Source organism: Papaver somniferum, chromosome 3 (assembly GCF_003573695.1).
Source record: "Papaver somniferum cultivar HN1 chromosome 3, ASM357369v1, whole genome shotgun sequence".
In the NCBI taxonomy this organism is placed as follows: Eukaryota; Viridiplantae; Streptophyta; class Magnoliopsida; order Ranunculales; family Papaveraceae; genus Papaver; species Papaver somniferum.
The window spans coordinates 151577946-151597269 of NC_039360.1; the positions used below are offsets into that span (position 1 = coordinate 151577946).

General features: G+C 35.4%; 1 pseudogene; it reads right to left on the bottom strand.

Moving 5' to 3' along the window:
- The window catches only part of LOC113360114, a 42786-nt pseudogene extending 24139 nt beyond the window's left edge, over positions 1 to 18647 (bottom strand).
- Positions 18648 to 19324: the final 677 nt, after the last annotated feature.

The following is a 19324-nucleotide window of genomic DNA, read 5'->3' on the forward strand; positions in this document are numbered from 1 at the left end:
CTTCGTATAGGTTAGATTGAAAGTATTAGGATATGAGACATTACAAGTATTACGTGAAGACTTGAAGAAGTAAGGAGCTACAACGACGACATCATCCTTCCACTTGAGGTTAGTAATATTTGAATTGAACTGTTTCATTCCCTAACGTATCTTTCAAGTCGTGCATATTGAAAACATAACTTCGAAGATGTGAATGATTATACTCTAGTTAGACGTAGTATTAAGAAATACAATACGAAGTATAAAACTTATCTTTTGAACTTCGTATATAAGATATCGACATAATCGTATGGATGCTGTTGTGATTGTGTATGGGTATGGGTGAAGATTTCGTCCTAGGAAACAATGTTTTACATTCGTTTAAAGGTAGCAAATTCATAAACTTGTTTTGTGAATCGAAAGGGAAATCGCTAGGCTTATTGGTATTGTTTTTCATTGCAAATATTTTGAATTACCAATATGCGTGTTTAGTATAACCGCTCATAACTTGTTTATGTATCTTGGTAAAACTATTCACAGGGCCTGACTTTTGTATTGGTATGACTTTTATTAGTTAAACCGATCTTAAGTAATCACCTAAGATGGTAAGATCGATATCTTGAATTTGGTGTGACTAAATACTAGCCATTGGGTAACCGATCCTAGTAAGAGGTGTGACCGATCACAAGAGAGAGTGTAATCGATCCTTGTAAGAGGTTTAACAAGTTTTACTAAGTTGGTGTAACCGATCCTATAACTTGGTCGACCGATAACAAGTTTTACCATAAGAAGTGGTAACCTATCCTAGTACTTAGTTAGCCATTTTATGGTAACTAGTGTAACTGATCCTAGTACCCACTTGGAAGTAGAACCGAAACTTTATGTTGAGGTAGAACCGTGAAACCCATTAATGGTGATTTGATAGGATAATCAGTCACATAGCTCTTGGAAGTCAGATAAACTAATTCTAAACTTGTTTGGAAGTGTGGAAAATCGGTTCCAAGATTGTAAATATGAAAAAAGATTTACAAAGTAAAGATGTCGACATACTTTGAACATGTGCAATAACCCTTATCTTTTATGGTTCAAAGATATTCCTTAATAGCTAAAGGAGAATCCCGGATCGAAATAAATTGAGAATATTTTAATTAAGGTTTTTAGTTTTTATATGCTTTTAATTTCCAGCAATTAAAATGCATATCTTTAGAAAATAAAAATTAGTAATGTGCATTTACTAGTTGGAGATTTTCTACTGAGATTTCGGTCATTAATTGGACAGAGCATTTCCAGGAATTATGAAAACCGATTTTGGATTTATTGCATATCTTTGAGAATATTCGTTTTTGGAAATTCCTTTGTGTCCAAACTTCCTTGTCTATAAATACTAAAGTTTGCATTTCTAGCAAACTAATCCTCAGAGCCAGCAAAACTACCTAGTTGTGTTGTTACTGGTGAAGCCGCCTATTCAGACAGGAAAGTACCCTAATTAGGTGAAATCTCTTATGACCGCTCGGTTTAAAGACTTCTTTGGGATTGTGAAAAGGCGAGGGTACCCAAATATACCTCAATATAAAAACTTTTCCTACCTATAAGTCCTTTATCCGAAAGTGATTGTCTATGGACTGAGTCGAAACAATGCAACTAATCGGTTCACACTTCGTGTGATCGTCTATGGATTCGAGTTCGAGACAATACAACAACGAAGTATGTTTACTTGATAAAAAAGTTCGGACTTAACAAAACACAATATGATTGCTTATCAAGTAAATAGGAATTAACGTTTGTGTGATTTACTTTAATTATAATAAAACAATTATAATGCGGAAAATAAAAGTAAATGACACAGCAAGATTTTGTTAATGAGGAAACCGCAAATGCAGAAAAACCCGGGACCTTGTCCAGAATTGAATACTCTCAGGATTAAGCCGCTACACAAAATTAAACCAACTTCGTATAGTTGAGACCAAGCAACTAAACCTATAGTTCACCTAGTTCCGTCTGTATTCCCACGCCTCCGACCTATGAATAAGTCACGTAAATGGAACAATTCTTTTGGTTCGTATTCCAAACATTAAAGGAACAACAAATATGTTTGGTATCAACTCTCTTCAACCAAGTGATGTGAGTTAGACAAAGGCTCTTCTGTTTATCTCAAATAAACTCCTTCTTCAGGTTCTTAGATCTATCTTATGTTCAACTACCAAAGGTAATTGTTAAGATTTTGAAATCAATACTTTTAATCACAAAGAATTGTATTAATGCTGATCTACACAACTAATATATCCAATCTACCACAAGGATAAACCGATTATAGTTGGATCCTCTTATACCGAAACAAGTATTGTGCACACCAAAGATTATGAACCCCAAATCAGAAATCTTCAATATCTTCTTTGTCTTCAAATCTTCTTAGATCTTCAATAAACACCTGCACACAACAACTTGAATCTCTTGTGATCAATCATGCACAGAACTCAGTCTGTTAACAATGGATTATCACAAGATCGTCTTTAGCACTAACAACAGTCTAAAGATCCATGTCGAAACTTAGATCTAGTATGAGTGAATCTTATATCAGAAGATAAGATTCTCAAACATAAACAAACTAGGTGCAATCAAAGTTCAACCACTGTTAGTCAATCAAATCAATCGAAAACACAAGATAAACCGCAATTATCTAGTTTCCCACCAACGGTACTAATAAAGCTTCTCAATCCCAAAGAAGACTTTAAACTGAGTGGCCGTAAGAGATTTCGCCTAATTAGGTTACTCTCCTCTCCGAATAGGCGGCTTCACCAGTAACAACACAACCGAGGAAGTTTGTTGTCACGGAGGATTAGCTTGCTAGAAATGCAAACTTCAAGTATTTATAGACAAGGAAGTTTGGACACCAAGGAATTTCCAAAACCGAAAATATTCTCAAGATATTCATTAAAGCACAAATTCGGTTTCCATAATTCCTGAAAATGCTCTGTCCAAAATATTGACCGAAAATCTCTTTGGAAAATCTTTAACTAGTATATGCGCATTACTAATTCTTATTTTCCTAAAATAAAATTAAGACCTTAATTAAAAGATTCTTAACTTATTTATGTTTTGATCCTGAGATTTTCTTTCTTTAGTTATTAAGGAATAACTTTGAACAATTAAAGATAAACATTACTGCATGTGTTCAAAGTGTGTCGACATCCTTACTTTGTAAGTCCTCTTTCATACTTACAATCTTGAAACCGATTTGCCACACTTCCAAACAAGTTTAGAATTGGTTCATCTGACTTTCAAGAACTATGTGATTGATCAAGAACACTCAATCACACATCATAGGTTTAATGGTTCTACCCAAATAAGTTTTGGTTCTACCTCCATGTGAGTATTGTGCATAGTCACACTAGCTTTCCAAAATTCGGTTGACTAGGTACTAGAATCGATTCCCCGCATATATATGGTATCTAACTTATATGTGTTGCACATGTCCATAAGATCGGTTCCCCTTTTCCTAAAAACGTGTTGCACATGTCCATAGGATCGGTTCCCCTTTCTGCTACAAACTTACTGCACCTCATACAAGGATAGATTCCTCTTTGTGATGTGTTGCACCTCTTACTAGGATCGGTTCCCCTTTACCCAGATTCGGTCATACACAAATCACAAACTCGATCATACCATCTCAGGTGATTACTTAAGATGGGTTTCATTAATAAAATTCGTACCAATACATAAGTCAGGCCTTTGTGAATAGTTTACAAAAAACACAAACAAGTCATGAGCAGTTATACTAAATCACACATATTGGTTGTTCACAAGATATGCAATGAATAACAATACCAATAACGCATGACGATTTCTTTTTCGATTCATAAACAAGTTTATGAACTTACTTCCTTAAAACACATGTAAAACATTGTTTCCTAGGATGAAATCCTCACCTCATACCCATACATAATCACAATAGCATTTAAATGATTATGTCGATGTCTTATCTACAAAGTTTAATGGTGAAGCAATAAACCTCGTATTGTATTCCTTAATACTATGTCTATCTAGAATGTTCATGTTTCGTAGTTTTTGTTTTCAATATGCACGACTTGAAAGATACGTTAGGGAATGAAACAATTCAAGTCAAATATCACTAACCTCAAGTGGAAGGATGATGTTGTCGTTGTAGCTTCTTACTTCTTCACTTCTTCAAGTCTTCGCAATACTTGTAATGTCTTATATCCTAATACTTTCAAGCTAACCTATACGAAGTTGACTCTAGTACATAATCAATCGACTCTTAAAATGAGTTTTGATTCACTAAAATATAAAAACCAAACTTGACATACCAACGCTTGGTGGGTTAAACCGAGCTATGCTCTAACAGATTGAGAAGCTCTATTAGTACCGTTGGTGGGAAACTAGATAATTGCAGTTTATTATTAGTTTTCGACTGATTTGATTGACTAACGGCTTTTGAACTTTGGTTGCACCTAGTTTGTTTATGCTTGAGAATCTTCTCTTCTGATATAAGATTCACTCAAACTAGATCGAAGTTTCGACGGGGATCTTTAGACTGTTTGTAGATCTAAAGACGTCTTGTGATAATCCATTGTTAACAGACTCTGTTCTGTGTGTGATTGATCACAAGAGATTCAAGTTGTTTGTGTGCAGGTGTTTATTGAAGATCAAAGAAGATTTGAAGACAAAGAAGATATTTGGGTTCATAATCTTTGGTGTGCACAAAACTTGTTTCGGCTGGAAAATGATCTAACTATAATCGGTTTATCTTTATGATAGATTTGATTGATTAGTTGAGTAGATCAACATCAATACAATTCTTTGTGATTCAAAGTGTTGATTGCATAATCTTAACAATTACTTTGGTAGTTGTTGAAAAGATAAATCTAAGGACCTGACAAAGGAGTTTATTGGGATAAACGAAAGAGCCTTTTGTCAAACTCATATCACGTTGTTTGGAAAGAGTTGTTACCGAAAAGATTTGTTGTTCCTTTACTGTTTGGAATACGAACCAAAGGAGTTGTTCCAAGTGCGTGACTTATTGCAAGTTGGAGGCGCAGGGATACAGACGGAACTAGGTGAACTATAGGTTTAGTTGCATGGTCTCAACTATATGAAGTTGGTTTAGATTTTTTATAGCGACTTAATCCTGAGAGTATTCAATTCTGGACAAGGTCCTGTGGTTTTTCTGCATTTGCGTTTTCCTCGTTAACAAAATCTTGTTGTGTCTTTTACTTTTCTATTTCCGCAATTATAATTGTTTTATTATAGTTAGAAGTAAAATACATAAACGTTATCCTATTTACTTGATAGAAATCATATTGTGTTTGGTTAAGTCCGAACCTTTTATCAAGTAAACATACTTCGTTGTTCTATTGTCTCGATCTTGTATCCATCGTCAATCACAAAAGTTTTCTTGTTGTCGTATTGTCTCGATCTTGTATCCATAGACGATCACACGAAGTGTGAACCTATTAGTCGTATTGTTTCGACTGAGTCCATAGACAATCACTTTCGAAGAAAGGACTTATAGGTGAAAAAGTTTTAGATTGAGGTATATTTGGGTACCCTCGTCTTTTCAAACCCCACATCTTGCATACATTGTTATCAATGCATTTCCTACTAAGAGGCTTGAATTGAACCCTAACTGAATAAGCTGAGCATGGAGCTGCCGCCCATGTTCCAATGCTCCAAGAGATGCACATGTGGTTATTACACCTTCAAACGAAAAGGATACGTATACATAAGGACTATATGATGAGTGTATAAATTTATCTCTTACATCTATATGTCCTTTGGGTTCAATTCTATAGCTCCAGATTCAATGATATTGCATTTTATCTTAATCACAAAGGGATGGGCTCAGCTATAACCTTTACTAGTTCTTATATGGTCTTGGTTCATATTTTTAAAAGCCTGTCGTTGTTCCTCTATGTATTCTAGTGAAAAGTTTTAAGCCCCCAAACACACAAATGTATGCACACCTGCGAACGAGTAATCACATGGAGTAAGGCCCTCGGTTCTCATGCGGTCAAACAGCTTCAGCGCATCTTCTCCATACCCATTCTGTGCAAATCCCGAAATCATCACCATCCATGTTAGGAGATCCTTTTCTGGAATAGCATTGAACACATTTTTACCACCATCAATTCGTCCAACGCTAACATCACCCGATAAAATTGCATTCCACGAGACATGGCCCTTCTCCAACATACTACCAAAAATTTGACGAGCCTGGTCGACTTTCCCACATTTACAGTATAATGTAACCAAAGCATTGTTCACAGGTGGTGCAAGTTTAGATGCTTGCCTCCATCCTGTCCGCAGAATAGAACCATGGACTTGCTTGCTAATAAGAAAGAGTCCAGAATTTGCACAACCACTTATTTCACTTGTATAAGTAAACTCATCGAGCTCGATACCCTCCAAATGCATGCTTTTAAACATCTCTAAAGCCTTTAACATGAAACCATGTTGAACATAACCTGAAATCATCGCATTATATGCAACCTGTAATTTTTCATTCATCCCATCAAAAATCTCCCTTGCAGATTCAATCTCTCCATTCCTAACATAACCAGTGATCATATTCATCCACGACAGTTCATCTCTCTTCTCCATTTGATCAAATAATTTCCTAGCATCACTCATTGGAGATAACAACGAAAATCCACATTTCACATAAAGAGAAATTAATGCATTTAAAACTGAAACGAATAAATCTGATCCCGCTTTGACTACATTACAATGTAGCTGTTTACACTCTTTTTCATCAGGAGCTACAAGCGCTGCCGCACTTAGAAGACTAGCAAACGTTAAGGGAAAAATACTAGAACCCCCTACTATATGGGTTCAACATATACAAGCCCCACTAAATGGATCCTCCACTATCAACTCCACACTTTCCATTTTTGATATTTCTAGGTCCAGATCTTTTTTTTTTGGGCCAAGTTTTGAATTTTCCCGGATTGCTGACGTCATCAGGATTTTTAATAAAATTGAAAATACCATAATTACCCTCTAGTATTTAAAGTTGTTTTATATGGTAACAGAAACAGAAAATCAAATCAAATTAGTTTTTAGCTCTCTATTCTCTCTGCTCTCGTTGATTTTTTCTTGAGAAACAGAATTAGGTTTTTTCTTCACACGAAATTGTTGCATTGAAAAACAAGAGTTTGTTAGTTTGTTGCCGTGTTGAAGAGGAGACGAAGAACAAGGATTCATTGTTGTTTTTTCTCAATTTATTGATGTTATTCAGTGGATTTCAGATCTGATGAGTTTGAGGCGATGCATTGAAGAACAAAAAATAGGTTTGTATCAATTTTATCTTCTGTTTGTATCGAATAGGTTTGATTCATTACTTTTCTGATTGATTGTTTGATTTCTATCTTCTACTGATTTTTGGATTTTTGTTTTGTTTCGATTTTATTGAGTCTGAGAAGAAGAAGAAGACAGTTTGGAATAGAGAAATCAACGTAGGTACGAATTGTGATTTCGATCTAGTTTTCAATTCAATTGATTTTGATTGTTACAATTGCGATCTAGTTTTTTCACGTTTTTTATTTGGTTTTGATACTGAGTATGTTTTTGTTGATGCTTACACAGGTTTGGTTGATACCGAGAAGAGGAATAGTAAGAACATTGTTTCAGAAGTAAGAAAACAATCAATCTAGAATTTTATTTTGTTTTTGATTTCAGATCTGTTTTCAAAAAAAAAATTGAATTATTTGTTCTTCTTGCATGTCCGATCTGTTAATTTTTGTTGATACTGAGAGGAGTATGAAGAAACAATTTTGTTTCAGTAGAACAACTTCAATTTGATTTGTTAGACATGCTGTTTTTTTGTTACAGTATGTGTAACTTTAGGTTACACATATATATCATGTTGTATTTTTAAGCATGTGTAAGGAAGGTGCAGATGTTTTTTAGTTGCATCATGTGTAATTTTAGTTTACACATATATATCATGTTTGTATTTTAAGCTTGTGTGAGGAAGAAGCAGATGTTTTTTAGTTGTAGTATGTGTAATTTTAGTTTACACATATATATCCTGTTGTATTTTAAGCATGTGTAAGTTGAAGTTACATCTATATGTCCTGTAACAGGTTTATGTGTAAATAGTTGTATCATTTGTATCTTTTACTCATATTTAGCTTGCTGCATAGAATATACTTCTCACGAGGGGGCAACGCCCCCGAGTGAATTGCGTTCGTTTTAAAATTTTGATATTGTTATTGTGTGTTTTATATTTTTCAGGTTTTCATGGATCCTGCTAGTTACGCTGATATTAGTTGCATTGTTGTTGTTCGCTACTCTTCAGATTTTATTACCCTGCGTGTTAATACTGATATCAAACTTGAAGAGTTTAAGGAACAAGTTTGCAGGGAATGGAAGCAGTTTACTCTACTTGGTATTACTTTCTTCTTCCGAGAAAGTGGGAAATATTTTCCGCTTGACTGTGATTTTTCGTTGCAAGCTCTTATATCCAGCACAAATAGTAAACAGAAGACCAGTGTTGATATTTTCTTGTAAAATGTTCCTCGTGTGGCCTCTTCCTCCAGCTCTAAGGCAGATTCTTCTATTTCTAATGGGTCTAGTAGTACGTCTTCGTCCAGAAACAATCTTACTGTTGCAATGTATTTGGAAGATAAAAGCAAGCCTGCGAAACCTTTGTTATCGGATGGTTGGCCCAAGGTTCTTGGTGAAATTGGTCATGTGTTTGTTGAAGGAGTTACGCAAGTCAGGGTTTCTTTCACCAAGTATCGTCTTCGCACTGGTTTCCAAATGATTGTAACTCACAATGAGCGTTCTAGGTTCACGACTAAGTGTGCAGATGAAAAATGCTGCTGGAAATTCAATGCAACTTCTATCGATGAAAGGAAAAAAATGTTTCAGGTAGGTTTTCCGTGTTCTGTCATCTAATGCTTAGTATATGTTATGTTTTGTTACAGTATGTGTAACTTTGGTTTACACATGATGGTTTTTGCACCATATTATGTTTTGGTTGAATTGTTTATATTTTGTATGAACCTCTTCAGGTCAGGTCTTATAATCCTGAGCACATTTGTGGTGCTGGTGGGCGCAACTTGAACCAAACTTACTCCACCAGCTTCTCGTCTAGTTTGATTGAGGAAGAAGTTCGCAAAAATCCTCACAAGAATCCCAAGCAAATTGCTGCTGATTTCCAGACCAACTATGGGATTAACATGGAGTACTATCAGGCATATAATGCTAGGGAAAAGGTTTATGAGACGATTTATGGCAACGATGTCAAGTCCTACTCACACTTGGTATGGTATAGTGATGCTATAAGGGAAACCAACCCTGGTAGTGTGATAAAGTTTGAACGTGAAAATAAACAGTTTCAACGGATTTTCATCGCATTTGCTGCATGCATCAAAGGGTACCGGTTTTGTCGTCCAATGGTATACTTGGATACTACTTTCCTTACTGGTACATTCAAAGGTTGCTTGATGGCATCTACTGGGATCAATGGTGGTAAAGGTATGTTTTTTTATGTTTTTTTTTTGAACAACTTCAGTTGACAAATAACTGAGAGTTACACATGTGTAACTCTCAGTTACACATTACTTTACTCAGTGTGTAACTAAGAAAATAGGATCTGTAACCTTAAGTTACATATTTGTTTTAGCATGTGTAACTTGTATTTACACATTGTTTTCTGTTTGTGTGAAACTTATTATTCTTTCGATTCTGCACAATTTTTTTTGTAGGATTTTCCCCCCTTGATTTTGCATTATTTGATTCTGAGACGATCAACAACTGGGAGTGGTTTTTAAGGAATTTGACTGAAGTTGTTGGTGATGGGAGGCCAATCACATTCCTTTCGGATCACCATGAAGGACTCTTGCAGGGTGTTCCACTTGTTTATCCAGATGGGTTACACAGCTTCTGCTACTATCATTTGACGAAAAATATACCCATCACTGCTACAGATCCTAGGTACTCGCTTGTGATGGACCATTTCCGAGAGGCGACATACGCACTCTCACCTGAAAACCATGCGAAAGCCATACAGAAGATTAGAGACTTGAACTGTGATTGGGTGGCTGATTACATCGAGACAATCCCACCTGAAGCATATGCGAATGTTTCAAAGGTTGTTGGTATGGATGAACATCTAGTACTCTAGCAGAATCAGTCAATAGTTGGGTTCTGGTTCACAAGAAGATGCTTGCATCTGCTCTTCTTGATCAGGTTAATTGAGTGTGTGTGTGTGTGTTTTGTTGTTTTCTTGTCTTTTTATTTCATGTGTTTGTCACTTTATGTATTCATGAGTTTTTTTCTGCTTTTCAGATTAGGAGAAAAATAATGTGTTTGATGGCGGAGCGTCGTGAAATTGGTGCTAATATGATGACTCAATTAACCCCTGAGTATGAAGAAAAGCTTGTGGCTCTTCAAGATGAAGGTTTGACTTGGGAAGTATTGGTTGCTAGTCCTACCGTGTTTGAAGTTTTTAGCGAAAGGTCTCACATGGTGGACCTCGAACACCAGACTTGCACCTGTCAAAGGTTTGGTTTCTTATGCTTTTTCTTCTCTCTGTATGTTCATTTTTTTTAGAATGTGTATCTTCCAGTTACATTAGATATATGCATGTCTAAATAGTAGTTACACATCTATTTTGCAAGTGTAACTTAAAGATACACATCCTGTATATGCACCTGTAACTAGCTAATTTTGAGTGTTTTATGATTTGTATGTGCAACAAACTGATTTTTTGATTATTTTTGTTTTCTTCCAGGTGGCGCGTATATGGTTTTTCTTGTGCTCATGCTCTTTCAGCCATACGCAAGATTAAACGTGAGGCTATTGATTTCATTTCAGCGTATTTTACAAGCGACTATTTTAGGAAGACTTATATGCATGCCATCCAGCCGATTCCCAACTATAACATGCCTGTTGAATATCATCCAGACGACAATGTCAACCCGCCTACCGTGAAGAAGCAACCAGGTAGACCACCAGGGAAAAGGATTATAAGTAAAGGTGAGAAGAAGCTGAAGAGGAAAGTTTGTTGCAGCAATTGCAAGGAAACAGGTCACAACAAGGCAGGTTGCAGGAATCCTCGGAAGTTCACACCCCACTAGCTTTAGCCTACCAAAGTTCATTTCTGCAAGCAATGATTTGATGTGTGGATTCTTATTTGTCTTGGATTGTATGTTTTTTAGTTTTCTTCATTTCGGTTCTCACGGACCAAACGTTTTTATTTTTCTGCAACGTTGATTATGTGCAAGGATCTTTTATTCAGATTTTATATTTTGTCAGTTCACAGTTGAAATGCATTTTACTCTGTTTTTGATTTATTTATGTACGTCTGATCAGTGGTCAAAATGCTTGTGTAACTTTAGTTTACACTCAAATATGGATGTGTAACCAGAAGTTACACTGCTGTGAATGCATGTGTAACATTAGCTTACACATGATAAATGCTGGTGTAACTTTATTTTATTTTGATTTATTGGGTAAGTCCGATCAATGGCTTGTGTAACTTCAGTTTACACTCAAATATATGGATGTGTAATCAGAAGTTACACTGCTGTGAATGCATGTGTAACATTAGCTTACACATGATAAATGCTGGTGTAACTTTATTTTATTTTGATTTATTGGGTAAGTCCGATCAATGGCTTGTGTAACTTCAGTTTACACTCAAATATATGGATGTGTAACCAGAAGTTACACTGCTGTGAATGCATGTGTAACATTAGCTTACACATGATAAATGCATATGTAAACTCTGGTTACACCTTCTGCATCAAGTTAAGATGTGTAGTTACTTAAGATGTTGCATACTTTCTGAAACCTGTACACACAACAGTAGAATTTCTAACAAGATAAAAGTTTTTAATTCAAAGAATTTCAATCCAAAAATATTTTCAAAACCAAGAACTGCTAAAATCTACTAACTGATGAAATTTAAAAGTTTCTAACAACATATTTTCCAAGTCTAACATCTGCTTGTGGCTAACAACATATTTACGAGTATAAAGTTTTTTCTAATCCTAATGACTGCTTTACACATCTCTGGATGGATCCGAAAGAATCTTGTAAAGCATGCTTCCTCTCATGCGGTTCAACTTGTCAGTCCACCATAGCATCATACTTGAGCTTAATTTTTTGTCAAGTGGTTTATTATTCATCCTTATCTTCATGTAAGTGCATACATATGGAAGACAGTCAGGAAATGAACCTTGTGGTGGCGAAGGGAGATTCTTGGCATTTTCATTCATCCCAAGAGCATAAGGATACAAGAGTCTCAGTTCTGTAGTAATTGCAAATACATATTTCTTGGCTTGAACAAGGTGTTCACACTTGAGTTCCTTAACGTTTGACGAGTTCATGTAGGACCAAGCATTAGAGCTCCTCAAGTCATACTCCAGCAGTGTGAAGTGTGTGTTGTTGTTGCACATTGGGGCGAAAAGTCTGACTGCATCGTTCTTGTACTTGACATACTCCTTCGCAAGCTTTGGAATCCAAAATCTCTTGAATTCTCCGTAATCGTTCAAGTAAGAGGCCTGCAAAAACCATTTGGAATGTCAAACTCACATTTTTAATCAAAAGTTACAAATGAACAAGTGATTATGTAAACAGAAGTTACACATAGGGCCTTGGGTTTTACACTGGAAAAATAAGGATGTGTAACTTCAGACTACACATTATAAATGGTTGTGTAACTTCAAATTACACATTATAAACGGTTTCCGACATTAAAAAATCTCGAGTATGTTATCATAATCTTACCACATACACTACACATTATAAATGCAATAAGATTTTAAATATATGGAAGTACTTACTTATGCTTTTGGCGACAGGAATAACGTTGTGTCATACTTGCTGTTAGAGTTCATCTTTGTCTTCAATCTGCTAATGTAGAAGTCGATGAATTCTGACTCCAAGTAGGATTCTTTCTTGGTAAGCTGTAGCATTATTTCTCCAGATATATCAAACATCTGGTTACCATCTTCGTCGCATTCCATCCAAGCAATGTCTCTGCATTACAAAGAAGTAAACTATTATTAATCAAGATAACACAATCAAGTAGTAAAATACAACAATCAATAAAAGAATCAATCCTACTTGGAGTCAAGCTACTTACGTTTTCGGATGAGTATTGAAATATTCAAGCACTATCTTCTTTTTCTCGCCTTCCAGCCTTTCGATAACTTCTGAACTTTTCACATCCTTTCTCATTGTTCCATCACTTCTTCAGCAACCTCAGCCATTCTTTTTTCTTCTACTTCTGGAACTGCGTCTATTCTTTCTTTTTCCACTTCTGGAACTGCGGCCATTTCTTCTTCATTAGATGTCTTCTTAACCCTCTTTGAATTTCTTTGATATTGTTTCAGATCTTGTGTTGGAATTTTTCTATTCCTCAGCACACGTTCTTGCATGAATGATGGTTGGTTTTCTCTTATTGTCTTCGCAGCTTCCTTCAGTAACTCTCCTACAGGTCTTGGAGTTTTATCTATTCCAAGGCTAAAAAAGTTATCCTGTGTTGTAGCTGCGCAAACAAATATAGGTAGAATCTCAGTAAAATTAGCACATGTATGTAACTTAAAGTTACACATGCCAAAATAATAATGTACTGTATGTAACTTCAAGCTACACATGCCTTTTACAATGTGTAACGTGAAGTTACACTTCTATTACAAACAAAATGTACTGTATGTAACTTCAAGCTACACATGCCTTTTACAATGTGTAACTTGAAGTTACACATCCATTACAAACAAAACATATTGTATGTAACTTCAAGCTACACATGCCTTTTACAATGTGTAACTTGAAGTTACACTTCCATTACAAACAAAACATAGAACGGAAGAGATTCATACCAGTTGAGGTAGGTTCTGCATTCTCCGTCACTGCAGGTCCATGTTCAGTTTTGTTAATGTCACTGACGATCTCATCTATCATTTCACTCACTTCAACATTCGACATATCATCAGGGTTAGCTCCTAGTTGCGGTGTTGTAGCACTTATCACCATGGAGTCCTCAAACTGTGTTGAAGCAGAACTGTCCCCAAAAGTTCTAGGAGTTGGCTGAGTTGGAGCAGTCATAACCAAACCGTCACCAACATTTGCAGGTGTTTCATCATTGACTTTTGCAGTTACATCATCACCTGCGGCTTTTGCAGCTACATCATCACCTGCCCCATCCACAACTCCACCGTCTGCAGCTTTCTTCTGCGCTTCATCCGTAACAGGTGTCTCTTCAACATCTTTCTTCTGCTCCTCATCAACATTATTTGTAGGAGTGGGCTTTCCCTTTGAAACGGGACTTTTCTTTGGTGGAGTCTTGCAAGTTGTCACACTCTTCAAACTTGAACTATATGTCCTCAGTGTTCTTTTGTGCCCCTCTGCAGCAGTTTGAGCTTGCTGAATTCTTGGCGTATTTCCAGCTGCAAGGCTCATACGTGGAACTACACAAGGATTGAAATGAGAATTAGGATGATGATGATGATGTTAAAATTTTTTAATAAAATTTCAAGAAGAATTATATCATGTGTAATCGACTGCTTGGATAACTAACATGTGTAACTTCAAGTTACACATGAATATGGCATGGATACCTAGTGTAACATGGATTTACACATGCATCTAACTAGTGTAACCAGAAGTTACACATGCATATAGCATGTGTAACTAGGGATTACACATACATATGATTAGTTTACTCAACATTTATTAAGTCTAATCAAGTTAAAGAAGCATATTAAAAATGAACAACTACTTACATTCTTCATGGAAGGAAGTTTCTGCATCATCTTTCTCTTTCTCTTGCTCAGTCTCTTTCTCGGTCTCTTCTTCTTCATGCTCAGTACTTCCATCTCCTTGTTGCTCAGTCTCAACTAACTGTAACTCTTCTTCTTCATGCTCAGTACCTCCATGTCCAGCATCTTCATGTTGCATAAACTCTTCCTGGGTCACTTTGTAAGGATCAATACCCATTGCTTGCATAATTTGGCAACTAAAATTGTGAATCTTGAATTCTGCTGTTCCTGAAAGGTCCCCTTCTGATATCCCTTCTCTGGCAATTGCATACACTGCTTTAAACATTGCTTGCTTTGCTTGCTTTGCTTGCTTTGCTTGCAGTTGCTCTTTCAGATGGCCATTCTCAATGGTTTGCGCTTTCAGCCAACTTTGCAGGTCGTCCTTGCTGGGTACAACTGTTGATATACCTAGCTGCTTCTCAAGCTGTGAAAACTCAGCCACAAAGCTAAGAGTTGGCTGCAATTAACAGATGGAGAGGTTAAAAAGAGATAGCAAAAACAGTTGAACATTCTAAATATACAAAATTTCAGTTGTATGTGTAACTTAAAGTTACATAAGCACATTTTATATGTGTAACCTATAGTTACATAAGCACATTTTATAGTTACACATATAAAATATATAACCTATAGTTACACATATAAAATGCATTCACTGGTGTTATCTTTGCATGTGTAACTTATAGCTACACATGACAATTTTGATTACATCAAAGTTTTATCTAAATTACATTACCATAAATTTACAAAACCTAAACCAACTGACATATAACTCTTACCGAAAACCGTGTCATGTCTGTTCTCCAAATGTAATCAGAAATATGGTATATATCCCACCTCCCAATCCTCGGGATATCTTCTTCATGGTTCTCAACTTTTGGGATTAATCCTGCTGGCATGTATTCAACAAACAATAACTGCAACATATAAATTTTAATTAGTCGATTGAACAAAAATATCCATCACGTAACACTAAAACTGCTGGAATAAGAAACTACACACAAGCTTTTTACCAGTAGGTATTGCACACAAGCCTTCACATTTGACAAACAACCAAGATTAGTATGAATTTCTTCAAACAAGTGCTCGTGTATTAAATCAGGCCACGACACCTTGAGCACCGTATCATATGTTTCAACGATACTAAGATATTTCGTGTTCACTCCATTAGCATTTTTGTCGCCAAAAAACAATACACAGCAAAGATAAAGACATATCAAACAAACTAGATCCTTCTCATCAACTTTCTTTCTTTTCCCACTTTTGCTCCTTTTTGTCATAAGTTGTTTTATCTTTTCTAAAATGTTTGTCTTAGTCACTGTCGTCTGATGCTTTGTAGATTTGATATCAGTCAAGAATTTGTTGTAAAAACATTGTCAGTCAAATCACTAGGACAATAGTACTTTAACAGATTCTGACCCTTTCTGCTTCCAATCCTCTGCATGCAAAATATACCAGCCAGCTTTGCCGGTGTAGACTCTATAATCTTATCATCACCAAACTTGAATGAACACGGTGTCTCACAATCCATGTCAAAGTAGTTCAAAAGCTTCAATACGCCGTGTTTGTTGGTACTTATATGTCTTGTTGTACTCGGTACAGCTGTATCATAGTCATCGTAATACATCATTACGAGTTCACCGTAAGCAGCTCTCCTAAGATATCTCTGAGCCCTATCAGTCAGTCCTATAGGTTTTATCACCTTTACTAAATCCTTTACTGCATTTAACGACTGCCTTAGGTTTCCTGTACACATCACACACAAAAATAACATGAGTCAGTATGTTGTGTACTTATCAAATACACTCATTTTTAACTGCAAAATGAAAATCATGTTACACACTATGTGTATTTGCCAAGTACACAAACTGAATCATTGTGTAACCTTAACTTACACATGCATATGAAGGTTTACATGCGTCATTTTTTGATGTGTAACTATTATTTACAAACACAATACAGGCGTAGGTTATATTTTGCATGTGTAACTTTCTAGTTACATAGGCAATTGCCAAATCAGTGATGTTATTATGCATGTGTAATTCTAGTTACACAGTCACTTGGCAAGTTAGTGGTTAGATTTTCAATGTGTAACTTATAGTTACACATGCACAGACATTATAAACATGAGATTCTAAATGTGTAACTTATAGTTACACAGCCACTTTGCAAGTTATTGGTGACATCTTGAATGTGTAACTTACAGTTACACATTCAGTATAAAAAGGCTCAATTGTATGTGTAACTACAAGTTACACACTCAGTATACAAACCACAACACAGTTGGTGGTGAGATTTTGAATGTGTAACTTATAGTTACACATGCCCTTGTTTGCATAGTTATACATTCAAAAGCATTTACATTAGATCATCACAACCAAAATCGCATGTATAGTTTTTACTAGCATGATATCATAACAACACATATCATCAAATAATTTCAACTCTTATACCTTTTATTGCAGTATCTGTTTCAGCGGTATTGCTTCTTCCTCGCGCCATTTTACTTCACAAAATGTAAATTGAATCTGAACCTGCAGTTTAAAAAGTAAGAAAACATCAATCTCCAGTAGTACTAAACTCCTTAACATGAGATTGAGATGATACAATCTCCTGAATATGAGTCTACAGTGCAAATTGTAAGAATACAAATCAATTTGATTTCAAATCATGAAACCTAAATTGCGAAACACTAATTTTCAAAACTAATCACAAAATCAAGAGATAAATGAAATCAAAACATCAATCAACCTACAGTTGATGTAGTAATTAAATCAGATTCAAAACCTCAGTTCAACTTATTGTTTCTAGGGTTTTGAAAACAGATTCAAAACCTCAGTTCGTCTTCTTCTTCTTCTTTCTTCGTCTTCAAAAAACAACGAATACACTGAGATTTAACACATCAAATACAGTTCGAAAACAGATCAAATTTAATGAGATTAAACAGATCGAAAAACAGATTTAATTACAGTTACAAAAACAGATCGAAAAACAGTTACAAAAACAGATCGAAAAACATATTAAACACGAAGAAGAAGAAAATATTAAACACGAAGAAGAAGATTTGAGCGAAATCTACCTGTTTTAGTTTTTCGTTTCTTCGATCTGCAAAAAAAATTCTCTGAAACAAATTTCTCTGCACTTCTTTGAAGGTTTTCGACCGGAAGTTTTCTCAGGTGAGATTCAGTTTCTCTCTCTTGAAATGAAATGAATTTATCGGTTTGATAGAAAACCTAGGTTAGATACTTATATAGTGAAGGTTATTCTGGTCATTTCAACCGAATTAAAATTTATTTTTAATTCAGGGCCTAGTAATAAAACTCTTTTAACTAGGGGCCTCATATTATGGGTTATCCATGGGTTGGGCCTTGGCCTAATTTTCCCAAACGTTAAATTATCCGGTTTAAACCCATATTTTCTCATCTCATTAAAAATTTTGACTGCATTATAACCGTCATTATTATGTCAAACCCCAGTAATCATTGTATTATAAGAAACCGTATCACGAATACTTAAAGGGGCTTCATAAAATATATACTTAGCAAAGTTTACATTTCCTAACTCAGAGTAGGCCGATATTAGAGTTGTTCTTGAGACAATATCTGGTTTAGGAATTTTATCGAACAAATAACGCGCATACACAATGTTATTTGATTTGCAATAGATATCGATCAGACGATTGAGAATATGGCCCCGTGGCTTGAAACCAGATGTGATTATGTTCGCATGAACTGATTGGGCAAGAGAATGAGATATGGGATTCTGGGTACAACAGAACTGTAATTGTGCTACGTACCGGTTTGCGATGGCACAAACATCTGTTTGGTGGAGAAGTATAGAAAGAGGATGGTGACGATGATTGTCTAGTATCATCGATTCTATGTTCAAAATATTTTTAGATGGAGAAAACTAAACCAGAAAATATCGTTTGGTCTTTTTTAGGTGGTCCCAAGTCTGTTTGGTCCTTTCAGAAATCACCTTTTCCATTTGATCCATAATTATTTAAAAATATTAAATGGACCAAAATACCCTTCCGTGTTAATTCCTACTTATTTTTTGTGGTAGTTCATTTTGTCTGATGAACTTCGGAAGTTCATTCCTTCAAATGAACACCTAATAAAACCAAACTAAATTTCCTACTTACTTTTTTTTGTAGCAGTTTATTTTGTCTGATGAACTCCGGAGTTCATTCCTTTTCCATTCTTCAAATGAACACCTGATAAAACCTATAAGAAAGCAGAGTTCATTCGATAAAATGAACACCTATCAAAAATTAACTATTTCAAACCTAGAAATGAGTTCATTCTTTACATAAACACACACAAAAAAAAAAAGAACAGATTTCATTCTTTACATGAACATGCAAAAAAACAGAGTTCATCTTCAACATGAGTTCATTCTTTACATGAACACCTAGTAATTCAAGATCTAGAAACAGAGTTGACTATTTACATGAACACACAAAAAAAAATCCATAAAAATCAAAGTTCATCTTCATCAAACACGAGTTCATCTTCAACACGAGTTCATTCTGTTTGATGAACTTCGTC